Here is a 17,087-nt window from a genome sequence, read left to right as displayed (position 1 = left end):
CCCCCCCACTCCCACCTCCCCACCCTCAAAATTCCCACCCCCTGGGGCATCCAGCCTTCATGAGGTCAAGGTTCTCTTCTTCCACCTATGCCCAGCAGGGCCCTCCACTTTTACATATTCAGCTGAAGCCCTGGATCCCCCCCTAAGTGCTCCCAGGCTGGTGGTTTAGACCCTGGGAGCTGTGGTTGGTTGGTATTGTTGCTCTCCTCATGGTGCCACAAACCCTTTCAGCTCCTTCAGTCTTCACTCTAACTCCTCTATTGAGAACCCCATGATCAGTTCAATGGCTAGTTGTGAGCATCTGCCTCTGAATATGTCTGACTCTTGAAGGCCTCTGAGGAGATATCCATATCAGGCTCTTATCAGCATGCACTTCCTGTCTTCCACATCAGCATCTACCTTTGGTGATTGCACATGGGATAGATACTCAGGTGGGGTGGTCTTGAGACGGCCCCTCCTTCAGTTTCTGTCCCTCACTTTGTCTCCATATTTGCTCCCTTGAGTATTTTGTTGCTCCTTCTAAGAAGGACCGAATCACCCTCACTTGGTCTTCCTTCTTTATGGGCTTCATGTGGCCTGTGAGTTGCATCTTGGGCATTTCAAGGTTCTAGGCTAATATCCAATAATCAGTGAGTGAATACCATGTGTCTTCTTTTGTGATTGGCTTACCTCACTCAGGATGATAATTTCTAGTTCCATCCATTTACCTAGGAACCTCTCGAATTCATTGTTTTTAATAGCTGAGTAATACTCCATTGTGTAAATATACCATATTTTTTGAATCCATTCCTCAGTTGAAGGACATCTGGGTTCTTTCCAGTTCCTGGCTATTATAAATAAGGCTGCTATGAACATAGTTGAGCATATGTCCTTGTTATATGTTCGAGCATCTTCTGGGTATATGCCTAGGAGTGGTATAGCTGGATCCTCGGGTAATGCTATGTCCAATTTTCTGAGGAACCGCCAGACTGATTTCCAAAGTGGTTGCACCATCTTGCAGTCCCACCAACAATGGAGGAGTGTTCCTCTTTCTCCACACCCTCGCCAGCATCTACTATCACCTGAGTTTTTAATCTTAGCCATTCTGACTGGTGTGAGATGGAATCTCAGGGTTGTTTTGATTTGCATTTCCCTGACGACTAAGGATGCTGAACATTTCTTTAGATGTAGAAGCATGTTTCTAATATAGGAATCATTATCAATATACAGAAAAAATTTAAGACTGTCAAAACATACAAAAAATATTGGAATATATTGTTATTACTCACATATCTAATATAATTGAGACTTTATGGTCATAGCTCTTTCCAGGGGTAGCAATTTGTTATTTTTACATAGACTACAGGAAGAAATGTATCAAAGTCATCAAAAATTGAATTGAATTTGATGACAAAGTTTTTCTAGAAAGGTATTATGATTATATAATGGAACCCATGAATGAACATAGCAGAACTAAATATAAAAATGGTTGTATCCAATGGCAAAAAGGAGAAGAAAAGTAATTTTTTTAAAAAGTTAATAAAGATTCTTTATTGATAATCTCACAATTTTTGTCTCAGAAGACAAACTCAATTTTTACTCAAGTAGCAGATGTTTTACAAAGAACAAATGATCCTTTACCTGAAAAGTCATTTAAAGCTTTGTTCTGATAACAATTTTCATCAAATTCATTTCAATTGTAGGACACCTTAGACTGATGACTTATTTTAAAGCTTTGATTCAGGCATACAAAGACAGATATCAAGCAGTATTGTATTTTTTGAGCATAATCATATAAATATGTTAGGATTTATTAATCATAAAAATAGTGTATATCTATATAGGCAAAACTAAGGTAATTTATTCAACATTTTTTCTTGAACACCTATTACAGAACAAATCATAATCACTGGTATTAATGGAGCACAAAGAGATCATCCCATTCCAATGAAGTTGTGAAAATAAAAAATAAAATATGAATTTAAATATCATGTCTTGTTCTTGCCTATCTGTGTAGAAAAATGTATGATTTAGAGCAAACACGATTGTTCTAGAAGGTGCTAATAAATAATAAAATCAACCAAATATTTCCCTGTTAAGTGTTTATGAATGCAATAACCGAAAGTATCTATGAAGGTGAAAATGTTTTATAAATTTATTTGAGAAAATAGTTCCTGACATCCAGGAACATGAAACAAGAGGCACAGCACTTTTATATATTTTTTAATTTTTTAAAAATATTATAAATGTATATTATATAAATATATATCATTGCTTTCTGTTTCTGCTTTCTCCAGCACATCCTTGCACCCCCACAAACTCCCTCTCCAATTCATTTGTTATGTACATAAACATACTACACACACACACACACACACACACACACACACACACACATATATATATAGTAAATGTATAAAGACAATGTGCTGAGTGTATTCATGTTGCTCATATGTATGAGTTCTTAACACTGACAACCTTATATTAAGTAATCATTTAGCGGACTCATCCCTGGAGTAGACTGATTCTCCTCCTTTTCTCTCTGCAGTCATTCATTTTCTATTGCTTTTTCATCTAGAGGAAGAACTTTATAGATTTCCTCCATTCTGAACCACTCTGAGTATTGAGAAACATCGAAGCTACTTGACCTTTTGTGCAGAAACACAGCAGAAACAGAGTGGATTCAGCATTCTATGATAGTTAAGCTTTGTCTTTTGAGCAGTAATACAGACTGAATTTGCAATGTGCAGTTGACCAGCCAGAACACTTCTTGTCTATAAGATGCCATGCAGCTAGTCTGTGAGAAAGTTCAGACTTCTTCATGTCTTTATCTAAGATTCTTCCATTCTGTCGATACTTTCAGCAAGATACTTCTAGACATCACAAAAATGTCTATCAGCTTCAATGGTGTTATAATGATAAAAAGGATTTACTTCAGAGAACAGTGACTAATTGATTCATTTTTCCTTTTATATAGAAATTAATTATACAAAATAATTATTTTCATTTTGACACTATCATTCATACATATAATCTATTTTCATCACATTGTGTTTCAGCAAACTCCCTCCATTGTACCCTCACTTTTCCTTCCTTCCTTTCCCATCAGTGTCCTTCCTCTTTAAAAACAGTCCCCTCTTCTGTTTTTAATTTTGTAATTGTATTTAATCATTTTTACACTCCTGATTTTATCCTTCTCCCAGTCCTCCTTTTGATTCTTTCACATCCCTTACCTCCTCCACCACTCCAAGAGGATGTCCCCACCCCTCCATCCCCCAGCAGACCTTTCTACTCCCTGGGACTTACAGTCTCCTGAGGGTTAGGGGCATCTTCTCTGACTGAACCCAGACCTGGCAGTTCTCTACTGTATATGTGTTGGCAGTCTAATATCAGCTAATGTATGCAGCCTGGTTGGTGGTACAGTGTCTGAGATATCTCAGGGGTCCAGATTAGTTGAGACTGCTGGTCTTCCTTCCGGGGCGCCTTCTTCCTCAGCTTCTTCTGTTTTTTCGCTAATTCAACCACTATGATCAGCAGCTTCTGTCCATTGGTTGGGTGTAACTAACTGCATTTGACTCTTTCAGCTGCTTGTTTTGTCTTTCAGAGGGCATTCTTGATAGTCCTTTTAGTGATAGATTCTTTTAGTGAGCACTCCTTAGCCTCAGTAATAGTGTCAGGCTTTGGAGCCTCTCTTTGAGCTAAATACCACTATGACCCTGTCCCTGGACCTCCTTTTCCCTAGGTTCTTCTACATTTTTGTCCCTGCAGTTTTTTCAGACAGGAACAATGAGTCAGACTCTCCCTCACTCGATGCCCTGTCTTTCTGCTGGAGATGGACTCTACAAGTGCTCTCTTCATTGTAGGAAATTTCAACTAAGATTCCTCCTCCCTTTAAGTCTTGAGAATCTCTCACCTCCCAGGTTCCTGGTACATTCTTAAAGGTCCCCCACCTCCTATCTCCGAGGTTGTCTGTTTCCATTCTGTTTTCTTTTTAAAGCTAGATTCTGAAACTGAGAGAACATTAACATAATTATCTTCATCTTCTGGCTTATTTTGCTCAGTATATTATCTCCCTATATACCCATTTCTTTCTAGGTGTCTTCTTTTTCTTTATGATTGAATAAAAGAGGATTGTGTATCTAATCTTTTTCCCTATCTGCAATTTCTGGAATTTGGATGTCCGGTGTCCAGGTTACACATTAGCTGTCAACTAAATTCAGCCTAAACTTACCTTAGAGAACCTCCTTTTAGGGATTTTTCAGGTCTGATTCATCTCTGGGCATGCCATTGTAATTAATTTGATTGTTTATTGATGTAGAGGTCTCAGCCTTTCTATTCTCTAAGCATGTGGTCTTTAGAGTATTGGAATTCTAGCTAAACAAATGCCTGGTAGTGAGACAGTAAGACGTGTCATCCATCATTTCTACTTCAATTTTTTTCCAGTTCTGAAATTGATGGACTGAAATCCAAAGTCATATAAATCTTTTTCTATCATAAGGTGTGTCTGACCAAAGTGTTCTACTGAAGAACCAGAAAGGCAAAGAGAAAATTTGGAATATAAGAATGTGAATAGAGATACGCTATGGAGAGTAGAGAAGTTAGTTGTACAAGGTACAATTGAAATTTTCTTCTATTTTCCTCAGCATACTTCTGTGCCTATCTTCAGAAACATGGCTTGAGGAGAGTCATAGTCATACTTTGTCTTCTGTATTACACAGATTATTCTGTATTTTAGATGCTTCTTATCTACAATGTTTCTCTGGTACCCTGATAATTTACTGAGTCATGTAAGACATTCTGATAATGGAAAAGTAATGCCTGTAAGAGTGTCCACTGAGGAGCATGAATCCCAAACAAGCATTGCTGCACAGCATCCTTTGTTTGCCTATTATATAGGCATTTTCTCTGTCTTCCTTGGGGTTTCAAAAAGAATTAAATCCCCCCTTCTCTATATTACTAAGTTTCTAAATAGTAACTTTTGATTTATTTTATATCCTTTCTACTTACTCCTTTCTCTTTCATTCACATTTCCCCTTTGAGCCTCTTACACACATGTCCTGTCTCTTCATAGTGTGAGAAATGACTGTAAACATAACTACTTAGGGAAAAGTGAAGAAATCTTGATGTGAAATTTCTAAAAGAAACTTTACTAATGAACACTAAACAAATGCAGGTGTTTCTTTGAAGAATGTGAGTAGGCAATTTCCTCTATCATCCAGTTGAAAATAATTGTACTCAATTGTTTAAAATGTTACATCTTTACTATATTTAATTTTTCACCCTGTTTAAGTTGGGTTGGAAGTGGCTAAATGATTTTATAAAAGATGAAATAAATGTATGTGGTATGCGGAAGATCCAATTAGCGATTTCATTTTAGATATAGCCTTGTCAAAGCACCCTACCTATCCCTTGCTCTAGTAATCAGAGATCGGAACGCAATTATCCTGTTCTTACATACAGATAGTTTCAAATTGTCAGTAGCTGACAGGAGGATATCTAAAGCACTGCTTCTCATCCTCAAAGGTTAGTGTTAGTGAAATGTGCTTATGTCTAACTCTGTGCAGTAGGCCCTGGCAACTGATTAAAACACAATTCTGGAATCAAAGTTTCTGAACACTTCATACATTTTATCATTCATCTGTCCAACTAGCTTTCATGCATTGATAATTCTGGTGCTTGAAATATATCTCAATCATGAGACAAAAATTGTAATGCTAGAAAAAAAATATATATGTATATATATATATGTACATGTACATATATATATACATATATATATATATAATCATAAAATGGTCACTTTCAAATAATGTAAAGAAAACTCTGCTGATAATTTTTTTCAGATGACTTGCATTATCTGAACTTTCATTTAACCATTTAAATAATTCTTAATTGAGATTCTATATTATGTAAGAAAAGGCCAGTTTTATTATTCTCCATGCTAATAATGTCTATATCCAGATTTCTAATGACCATAACACACACACAGACACACACACACACACACACACACACACAAACAAACAAACATATACACAGGAAACTTTACACTTTCTGTAACAATGCTTTTTGAAATACTACAGCTCAGTAGTATATTTTGAAATCAGGTAGTATAATGCTTCCAGCATTGTTCTTATGACCCAAAATTGTTTTGATTTTCTGTCCCTCCCTTGTTTCTCATAAAATTAATTTTAGGCTTTTTCTCTGTTATTTTAAAATTAGAATCCATGAATTATTACCTCCTCTTTCAGAAGATATTATTGTGAATAGAATTTAGATCAGTCTATTCTGAAAGTGACCTTGGAGAGGACAGAGCTGTAAGAGTCAGTTCCTTTGGTAGAATCAGAAAAGCTAAGCATAAGTTTCAATTGTCTAACCTTTTAATTTGATGTTCTTGCTTTTAAAAATCTGAAATATTTAGTTGATTTACCACAGATTGTATTCTGAGAAATACCATAATTGGATAAGGACAGAAGTTCTCTGACCATGCAAAACCTACAAACACATTATAACTCAGTGATTGAACTGTTTTACTTCACCTGGACAGATGCTATTACATCCTTAGAGAAATAAAAAATCATAGAATGCAGGGAAGCCCAAAACAGCCGAGGAATTGCACCTAATATATAACTTAAGTGCTATCTTCCAATAACAAAGAACATTATCTGGAGTCATCTCACATACTCCTTATTCTAAAATTATCAGACTAATGAAATGCTTTATTTGTATCTCATACACTCAATACACACTTTATATTTAACTATTAAGTTTTACTAAAAATTCAGTTCCTGTATAGTATTTTTTATATATAATTATATAGAGAGCTATAAGACACACACAAAAATCATTTGATTTTACTCCATGATCATAATTTAAACATTTCATCCAAGTACATTGACATTGCTTTTCCATTGGCTACACACCATGTTCATTTTTATGAATTTTGTTCTCAATCTAAGTTTTATTTTCTGTTGCTGCATTTAGAATCTTTTCTATTTTTATTTGAGAATACCATGCATGTGTATAATGTTTTGATCAAATCCACCACAATCCTCCCCTTTATTTCTTCCTTATTCACATAATCATTTTTTTCTTTCTGGCTCCATGAATTTTATTTTTATTACAAAACACTGTTCATTCACTTATAATGCTGTCAATATGTGAATTGACATAGAGATAGTCCCATAGAGATCACTGGTAACTTGTCAAGGGCCACATCACTATCAAATATTGAATCTTATCACTTCAGCTGTCATCAGTTGCTAATGGGGCCTAAGCTAGGGTTGTGACTTCATGAGTCCCTGATCCTTTAATGCTGGGATTATAGCTGACTTGATCTTGTGAAGATCTTGTATAGATAGTCATAGCCTCTTGATTTTGTAAGAGAAACAGCCATTTCTAGTTCAGAAAACAAACTTTTACTGCATATATACACTGTCTGTGGCTAAAAATTCATTCTTTCCAGCATTTGGTTAGATCCATGAGCTGTGAGAAGCAGTTTCTGAGATTTTTTTTTATATCACTGTACAATAAAATTTCCATGTCAACAAAACCAGCCATTTTTCCCATGTCACTACTACCCTGATCAGCTTTGAGATACACAAGACCTTCTTTATGTGATATCTACTGGGGATGAGCAGCATACACGTTCTTTTTCTCATCATGAACAATTTGTACTCAAACTGCATGGGACTATTAATTGTCATATTTCTCTGGCTATAAAAATTTAAGGATTCAGTATGTCATGTCCTGTTCAGCAGTGAGCTCTGTGTTCAAAGGAGGGACATAATGCCTTATATGCCACACTAACTCAAGTCCAAATCAAGAAGATAACCTGATAGGGATGTATTTCCAATCCTTGTGATGAAAGAATTTTTCCCATGTTCTGACAAATTATTTCACTTTCTGGGAAACAGAAATTGGAATCTTTCTAGCCAGAATGTAAACTAAGTCTCACTGGTTGCAAAGGCTTCAACAATGCTCAAAGGCCCAGTTATATCCAACTCTTGAAAAGGTGCATACCTGATGGAGAGTGTTCGCTTTGCATGAAACAATGCTTATCCAGTTTTTTAAAGTTCATTCTACAAGCACACACAGGCATACACACACACATGCACACACAGTTCCAAAATATTAAATGCTTCAGGAGTAAATTTTTCTCTTAGATATGATCTGGCTTTCATATTCTAATTATTTTATGTTTTTATTTTGGATTGGATTTTGACTCATGAATTATTGACACTGGAATCACTCCAGTGATTATGCGGGTAGAAGAAAAACTAAGGTGAGAGACTATGGGGAGTCTATGGGGTGCGATACTAGCTGAGATTCCTACTAGTGGGAGATACAGAGGCTGAAGTGGTCACCTCCTGCTGCCATACAGAACTTCCAATGGAAGGAAGGTGATATGAACCCACCCTCAAAACTTTCAACCCAAAATTTGCCCAGCTTACAAGATATACAAGGATAAAGATAGAGTAGAGACTGAGAGCACAGCAAACCAATGACTTGCCCAAATTGAGACCTATCCCATGGAGAGGGCCAACTCTTGAGACTATTAATGATACTTTCTATACTCTTGAAAGGCTTCATCTAGCAGGGCATTGACACAGATAGAGAGTCCCAAATATCAGGTGGAACTTGGGAAGTCTTGTGGAAGGGGATGGGTAGAATTGAGAAAACCAGTGGCTTCATGGACACTACAAGAACACCTACGGAGTCAGCTAATCTAGGCCCATGGGGCTCACAGAGACTGAACCACCAATGAAAGAGCATGCAGCCTCTAGACCTAGGTCACCTACACATTTGTAACAGATGTACAGATTGATCTTCATGAAGATCCCATAACGATTGGAACAAGGGCTATCTCTGACTCTGTTGCCTACCATTGTATCCTCTTCCCCTACAAAGATTGCATGATTGGGCCTCAATGATAGAGGAAGCTCTTAGTCCTACTTGGACTAGATGTCCCAGAGTAGGATGGTACTGATGGGGATCTTCCCTTTCCTTGAGGAAAAAGTGAGAGGGAAATGGGAAAAAGAGTTGCAAGGGTAAGGATGGGAAGAGATGAGAGGGGTGGTTCTACTTGGATGTAAAGTGAATAAACAAACAAATAAATAAATAAGTAGGAAATACATTACAAAATTAGATGTGCCTAGGAAATCCCTAATGACTGAAATGTGCTGCTTTAATGAGACTGCAAATATGATTATGGTTAAGAATCTTTAGACATAAAATTCATTTGGCATAATTATGTTTAGTTTCTAAAACAAATTACTAATTTTTTTTGTGTTGTGATGAATGGCAATGAAAGACAGCACACATAATTTAGAGGGTGGCATGGGAGGAGGAATGATTTGTTTTCTGTGCCAGATCTAGCATTTGTAACATAGGATTTGGGCCAATGTCTAATGGAAATATATTTTTGAAGTCTAATAATAAAATATGTTCAATAATCAGTCCAGAGCAGAATTGATAGTCATGAAGAAAGAATAAGGTACTAAAAAATTGTCTTTATTATGGGAAATTATAAAAAGATAAGAAGAATGGGTACAAGCATTTTACAAGTTTTAACTTAAAGTCAACACCTTGATAGATATCAATCCCTCAAGGACATAATTATGTGTAAGAAAACATTGCCTCCCAAGGGAAGTCTGATGCCCCAGTGTAGGGGCATGCTAGAGCAGTGGGGGTGGTGTGGGGGTGGGTGGGTAGGGGAGCACTCTCATACAGGCAAAGGGAAGATGGAAGAGGAGATTTGGGATGGGGGTTTTGGTGGAGGGGTAACACCTGGAAGTGGGATATCATTTGATATGTAAATGAATGGAATGATTAGAAAAAGAAGTAGAAGAAAGAAGACATTGCCTCATGCAGCAGTAATGGAAAATAGACATAAAATAGTTTATTGTAACCTTTGATGAAGGCAGTGAGTTACAAATGCTGACTATATCTTTTCTAGTAGCAAACTAACCTAATAACTGGAATATTTTGATTTCTTATAATCCATTTCTTTATTTCCTAAAAGGAGAGAGTAGAAAATTTATTCTTCCGTTTCCAGACTGTTCTTTACTTAAGACATTTTCATCCTGTTATATACAGAACAAATGAATTAATACTCTTGAGTGGTTAGCAGAAACATTACATCGACGTTAGCTAGTACACTATTCTCCATATCTCAATATGCCATCTCTAACATGAATATATGCAAACACAATGACAAACAGCACACAATTAAAATTATTAATCACAAGAAATCTTCTCCAAATCTCCTTTGTTTATAACAGTTACACGGTCTCAGATAACAACTGCACCAAATACTTGGATTACAGAGTTCCATCATCAAATTGGTTGTGCTATGTTTGCTAAAGCTCATAGAACTCTTTCTTTTATACTTCACATTAAATTCTTACATTAATGATACTTTAATAGAATAACAACTAATTAACTATGAAATTATTTTAAGAATATTTCATATAGTATGCCTTGTAGCCTGAAACCTAAAATGTGTAAGTTAGACTCTGTCCTAGGTATTGTATAATTGGATGAACACTTAACTCTCCTTTCAATTCTTGGTAATATTTTAACTTTTCTATCCATGAAAAAGTATTCACTTAAGTTTTGGCAATGATGCAAAAAAAACCCACTTTGAAGAGAAACAGTATCTTCAGTTAATGAAGCTGAGAATACTAGATCTCTGCTCTTAGACACAGGATACTAGATCAGTCTCTCACCCTTTACTAAGTCTACTCTGAGTTGGTCAAGAACCCTGACAAAAGATCTAAAACTGAATTTCCTAGAGAAAAATGAGAATAAACTTCATTACATAGGCATAAGTAGTAGGTGATGAGTGAATAGGGCTCTTGAGCTTCATTAAATAAGATGAACAATTAACAAGTGGGATTTTACTAAATTTAAGTTTCTGTAGAACATTGGAAAGGAGCTGCTGTGAGAATAGAAGAATATGTCTACCAGCCAAACATCTAACTGAAGATTAAAATTTAGGATATAAAAGAAACAGACTTAAAAAGATAAAAAAGCAGTCAAATCAAAAATTAGTGCTGCTATGAAGGAGGAATGAGTAAAATGGAATGAGATAGCTTTAACTAGGAGGTGGGTAGGGCTAGGAAGTGGGTAGGAAAAAATATGGAGGGAGTGAGACAAAGGAATATCTTGAAAATGTTTGAAAAATCCATAATGAAACAGATTATGGTTATTTAAAACTATATATAATGTATATAAATATATGTATATGTGTATGCCTATGTGTCTATATACACACTCACATTTGAATAAAGTTATACCATTTGTCACAATGGTCACTAAAAGAGCCATAAACATAAAACAAGAACAACAAGCAGAAACAACAACAAAGCCATTAAACCCACACTGTGCCCTGGGAAACCTCCCATACAGTTAACTGTTATTTCAGGAGTTATTGAGACTCCCAATGTAGCATAGGGCATTGCTGTTACACTTGGTTGCCTTGCATAACTTAAAATAAGATCCTATTGCAGAAAATAGAACATATTTTGAAAACAGTGAGTTGTAACTGACCAGGAAGACTCCTCCCTAAGAATTATTATAATATCTGAAATAGATATACAAGCTGTCAATGTCAAAAATGAATCAATAGTTCCACAAAGCTGTAATGCCTACAAATGACAAAAATTTTCAGCATCATGATATATTCCCAGTAGTGCAGCTGTGAGACTTATGTATGGAAGATAGCAACGAGCTTTCTACTTGAACATAAAGCTTGATCAATATGAGAAAATTAATGCCTGGCGCTGTAAATCTAGCAAACTGCCTGTAACTGATGAGGCCATGTAACCTAGAAGATAATCTACTTTCTTTTTTCCCAAACCAGAATAATCTCTAATTGTATTTTTAATAGCTATTTTTAAAACCATGGATAAGTATACTTCTACCTTGGCATCGAAACATTTTAAAGTTGATAAAGATGACTACAGCAGCAGCTGCCACAATGCAAAGAAAAATCAATCATTGAAAGCCCAGATTCTCCTGATACCTACAACATAACCCATAAACCTATGGATCAGAGACTATCACGGAATAGGTAATGAAAAGATTGTAACAACCAAAGGAGTAGTTTCTTCAACATATAACTTGAAAGCTACATTCATAGAATTTCAACACTATGGCTGCTTAAACAAAATCTGACAATGACATACTAGTTGAAATGCCAGTTATGATGGAGGAAATCTTTTAAGGTTCTAATCCTAAGTAAAGAGAGTCAATCAATTAATGATTGTTGAAAGACAAAGAAAATCATTTATCTTGGATTTGTTTGTTGATATGTTGCCTATTCCAAGAAGTCAGTCTTAAGCCACGACACTAAATGAATGGTACAGTGTGAGTGGGTATTTGTGTGTGTATGTGTGTGTATGTGTGTGTGCTTGGGTGAGAGAAACAGAGACAGAGACAGAGAGACAAAACAAAAAGAGAGAGACAAACAGACAGAGAAAGAGATGGAGACAGAGACAGTGAAACAAGAACTGAGAGAATTAGAAATAATGCTAAATATAGCACTCATCTATGAAGTTCTCAAAAAGTAACTTAAAAAATTATTTCAGGAGTAGCAGTATGTAATGAAACATAAAGTGATCAAAAGAAGACATAATATATCTCATATAAAATATAATCAAGTTCATTTTAGTGATTAGAATTAGATTCCCTTAAGACAAAAGTCTGAGACATAACTGCAAGGTGAATTGTACAGTGTCCACAGTGTCCCCTGACCTCAATTATCTGGTACTGGGCTGGCCTTGCTGTCAGAAGGGAAGTTGGGTGACCCTAAGAAAATTTGACTTCCCTGTGGAAGCAGCCAGAAGTCTCAAGAACAACCACCTTAAAATATTACCCTACCAATCCCTTGATAGCCTGAGTTACAGCTAGGAGTCAGACTTCCCAGGATCACCACTGTCTGGTCCAAGGCTGCCCTGTCTTTCTCAAGGACTCCTGCTTACATCTGGATCATTCAACCAATACCAGGAAAATTGAATGGCTAAAGAACAACACAACCACACAATTAACAAGTGCCAGAGCATTGTGCTACTACCTGAGCTCAGGCCTCCAGCTAAAGCAAGCCCTGAATAGCCTAACAAAACTGAAGCACAAGATGATAATTTAAATCCAATCTTATAAAGATCATGGAGGCCTTTAACAAGGAAATTAATAAATACCTTTAAAATATAGGAAAATACATCTGAATAGTTATATGTCTTTAAAGATGAAATAAATAAATATAAAGAAATACAGGTAAATAGAATCAAATGTGAAAAATATGAATAAAACTGTCTATGAACTGAAATAAAAATATAATCAATAAAGAAAATAAAAACTGAGGCAATCCTGAAAAATGGAAAGCCTAGGAAAAAGAACAGGAATTAGAGACATAAGCATCACCAACAATATACAAGAGACAGAAGAGAGAATAGCAAGTATGGAAGATATCATAAAATAAATTGATACATAAGCCAAAGAAAATGCTAAAGCTAAAAAGTTCATGGCACAAAACTTCCAAGAATTTTGGAGATTATGAAAAGGCCAATCCTAGTAATAGTTGAAAGGCCAAGAAAACATTTTTAACAAAATCATAGAAGAAAGTGTTCCCAACGAAACAACAGACTAGAACAGAAAAGAAAATCCTCTTGCCACATAATAAAAACACTAAATGTGTAGAACAATGAGAGCATATTAAAAGCTGCTAGGGGAAAGATGGGAAAGTATCACATAAAGGCACCATTTTCAGAATTATATGTTATTTCCAAAATAGACACTCAGAGACCCATATTTGAAGGGTTTAGGCATGTTTTACAGGCCCTAAGAAACCACAGATATCACTACAGACTACTACATCCAGCAAAACTTTCAATTATCATAGGTGGAGAAACCAAGATATTCCAAGACTAAACCAAATTTAAACATTATCTATCCACTAACCAAGCCCTACAGAAGATACTAGGTGGAAAGGTCCAATCAAATGAGCTAATTACACTGAGGAAAGCACAAGATAAAAATAACTTCAGACCATTGAAACCAAAAGAAGGCACATCCACATCCACACACTACCACCTCCAAAATCAAAATAACTGGAATTAACAATCATTGGTCATTAATCTTCTCAACCTCAATGGACTAAATTCCCTAATAAAAAGATACTGGCTAACAGAATGGATGTATAAACAGGATTCATAATTCTCCTACAAAAAAAAATATGTCTTAATGACAGTAATAGCTATTACCTCCAATGAAAGGGCTGGAAAATGTTTTACAAGTTAACAGACCCAAGAAACAAGCTGGAACAGCCATTCTAATATCTAGTAAAATAGACTCTCAATTGAAAGCAATCAAAAGTCAGGGAAGAACACTTCATACTTAGCAAAGAAAAGATCCACCAAAATACTTCTTAATTCTAATTTCTATGCTACAAATACATGGCCACTCACACTGGTAAAAGTAACATTGCTAAAGCTTAAGTCACACATCAAACCCAACACATTCATAGTGAGAAGCTTTAACATCTGACTCTCACCAGTGACAGGTCATTGAAACAGAAATCAAGCAGAGAAAAAAGAAAATCAACAGAGCTTATGAATCAAGTGGTCCAAATCTATCTATAGTATATTTCCTGAAACAAAAAAAGAATATACCTTGTTCTCACCACCTCGCCGAACATATCCAAATTTAACCATACACTCACAGTCATAAAGCAACCCTCAACTTGTAAACTAAAAACTGAAATAACTCCATGCATCTTATCAGAACATCATGGATTAAAGCTGGACTTCAACAACAACAGAAACAACAGAAAGCCTACACACTCATGGATACTGAACAACTCTCTACTCAATGATCATTGGATCAGAGAATAAATAAAGAAATGAATCACTTTCTAGTATCCAATGAAAATGAGGGCAGAACACAAACTTGTTGGACACCATGAAAACAGTGCTAAGAAGAAAGTTCACCACATAAAGTGCCTTCATAAAAAATTGGAGAGTTCTCATACAATTGATTTAAAGGTAGACCCGAAAACACAAGGATAGAAGAAGTAAACATACCCAAGAGGAGTAGGTCAAAGGAAATAAACAAACTCTGAGCTGAAATCAATCAATTAGAAACAAGAAAAACAATACAGAGAATCAATGAAACTAAGAGCTGCTTTTTTTGGACAAAATCAATAAAATAGATAAAACTTCAGCCAAACTAACTAAAATACTAGGAGAAAATACCCAAATGAACAAAATCAGAAATTCTCTCGGAGACATATCAATGGACACTTAGGAAAGGGAAAGAATCATTAGGTCTTACTTCAAAATCTTTACTCAACAAAATTGGAAACTATAACTGAAATCAGTGATTTTCTAAGCAGATATAAACTATCAAATTTAAAGCAAGATCAGATAAACTATCTAAATAATCCTGCAACCCCTAAGAAAATTGAAACCACTATTAAAAATTTCTCAAGTCTCCTCCCCCCAAATAGCCCAGGGCCAAATGGTATTCTACCATACATTCAAAGAAGAGCTTGTACCAATACTCCTCAGACAATTTCATAAAATAGAAATACCAAAAACATTCCCAGACTTACCAGAATCATTCTGACATGTAAAAAACACCAAGGCTCAACAAAGAAATTGAATTTCAGACCAATTTGTCTTAAGAATTTTTATGCAAAAATGCTGAATAAAATACTCACAAACTAAATTCAAGAACACAGAGGAAACACAATTAAACATGATTAAGTAGGCCTCATTCCATGGATGTAGGATGGTTCAATATATAAAAGTCTAACCATATAATCTACCATATATACAACATGAAAGCAAACTTACATGATCATCTCATAAGAAGCTGAAAAAGCCATTGGCAAAATCCAACACCCCTTCCTCTTACAAGTTATGGGTAGATTTCTGGTTCAAGGCCCATACTTTAACATAATAAAAGTAGTATGCATCAAACCAATAGCTAACAGCAAATTAAGTGGAGAGAATCTTAAAGCAATTCCACTAAAATCAGCCACAAGATAAGGCTGACCACTCTCTCCCTATCTATACAATAGAGTACTTGAAGTTCTTGCTAGAGCAGTAAGACAACAAAAGGAGACTAAGGGATACAAATTTGAAAAGAAGAATATGATATTATAATATACGGGGGCAGTTCCAAAAGTTCTGCCAGGGAACTCCTATAGCTGATAAAGTTCTTCATCAAAGTGGCTGGAAAAAATTAATTAAAAAATCAGTATCCCTCCTTTATACAGATGACGGCTGGGCCTAGATAGAAGTTATGGAAACAACAATGTTCACAATAACCATAAATAATATAAAGTATCTTGGTGTAATTCTAACCAAGCAACTAAAAAACCTGCATGGCAAGAACTTCAAGTCAAGTCCCTAAATAAAGAAATTGATGAAGGCATCAGAAGATGAAAAGATCATCCATTCTCATGGAACAGTAGGATTGACACAGTGAAACTGGCCATCTTACCAAAAGCAATCTAATGAGTCATTGAAATTCCCATCAGAATTTCAACACAATTTTTATAGACTTTCAAAACAGAATTCTGAATATCAAGAAAAAAAAGGAAAAAAGGAAAACAATGGATAGCTAAAACAACCTTATGCAATAAAAACACCTCTGGAGATATCACCATCTCTCACTTTAATCTGTATTACAGAGAAGTATTAATAAAAGCCACATAGTATTGGTATGGAACCATACAGATTGACCAATGAAATTGAATGAAAGAAATGGAACCAACCAAAGAGCTGGTATGGGATGGACCTAAGCCCAACACCCATATATAGAGGATGTGCAGCTTGATCTTCATTCATGTTCCCCAACAACTGGAGCAGAGTTGCCCCTGAATCTATTGCCTATCTGTGGATCCCATTCCTGAAACTGGGTTAACTGGCCTCAAAGGGAGAGGATGAGGTTAATCACACACTGATTGATGGGCCAGAAGTAATGATATGTAAGGGGAAGGATTCCCTCTTCCCTAGGAGAAAGGGAGGAGCAAATGGGAGAGGGATACATGTGATGGGGTATTGGGAGAAGGAGCAGTCTGCTACTGGGGTGAAAAGTGA

Source organism: Grammomys surdaster, unplaced genomic scaffold (assembly GCF_004785775.1).
Source record: "Grammomys surdaster isolate TR1022 unplaced genomic scaffold, NIH_TR_1.0 133, whole genome shotgun sequence".
Taxonomy (NCBI): domain Eukaryota; kingdom Metazoa; phylum Chordata; class Mammalia; order Rodentia; family Muridae; genus Grammomys; species Grammomys surdaster.
Note: the sequence above shows the minus strand (reverse complement) of the source record.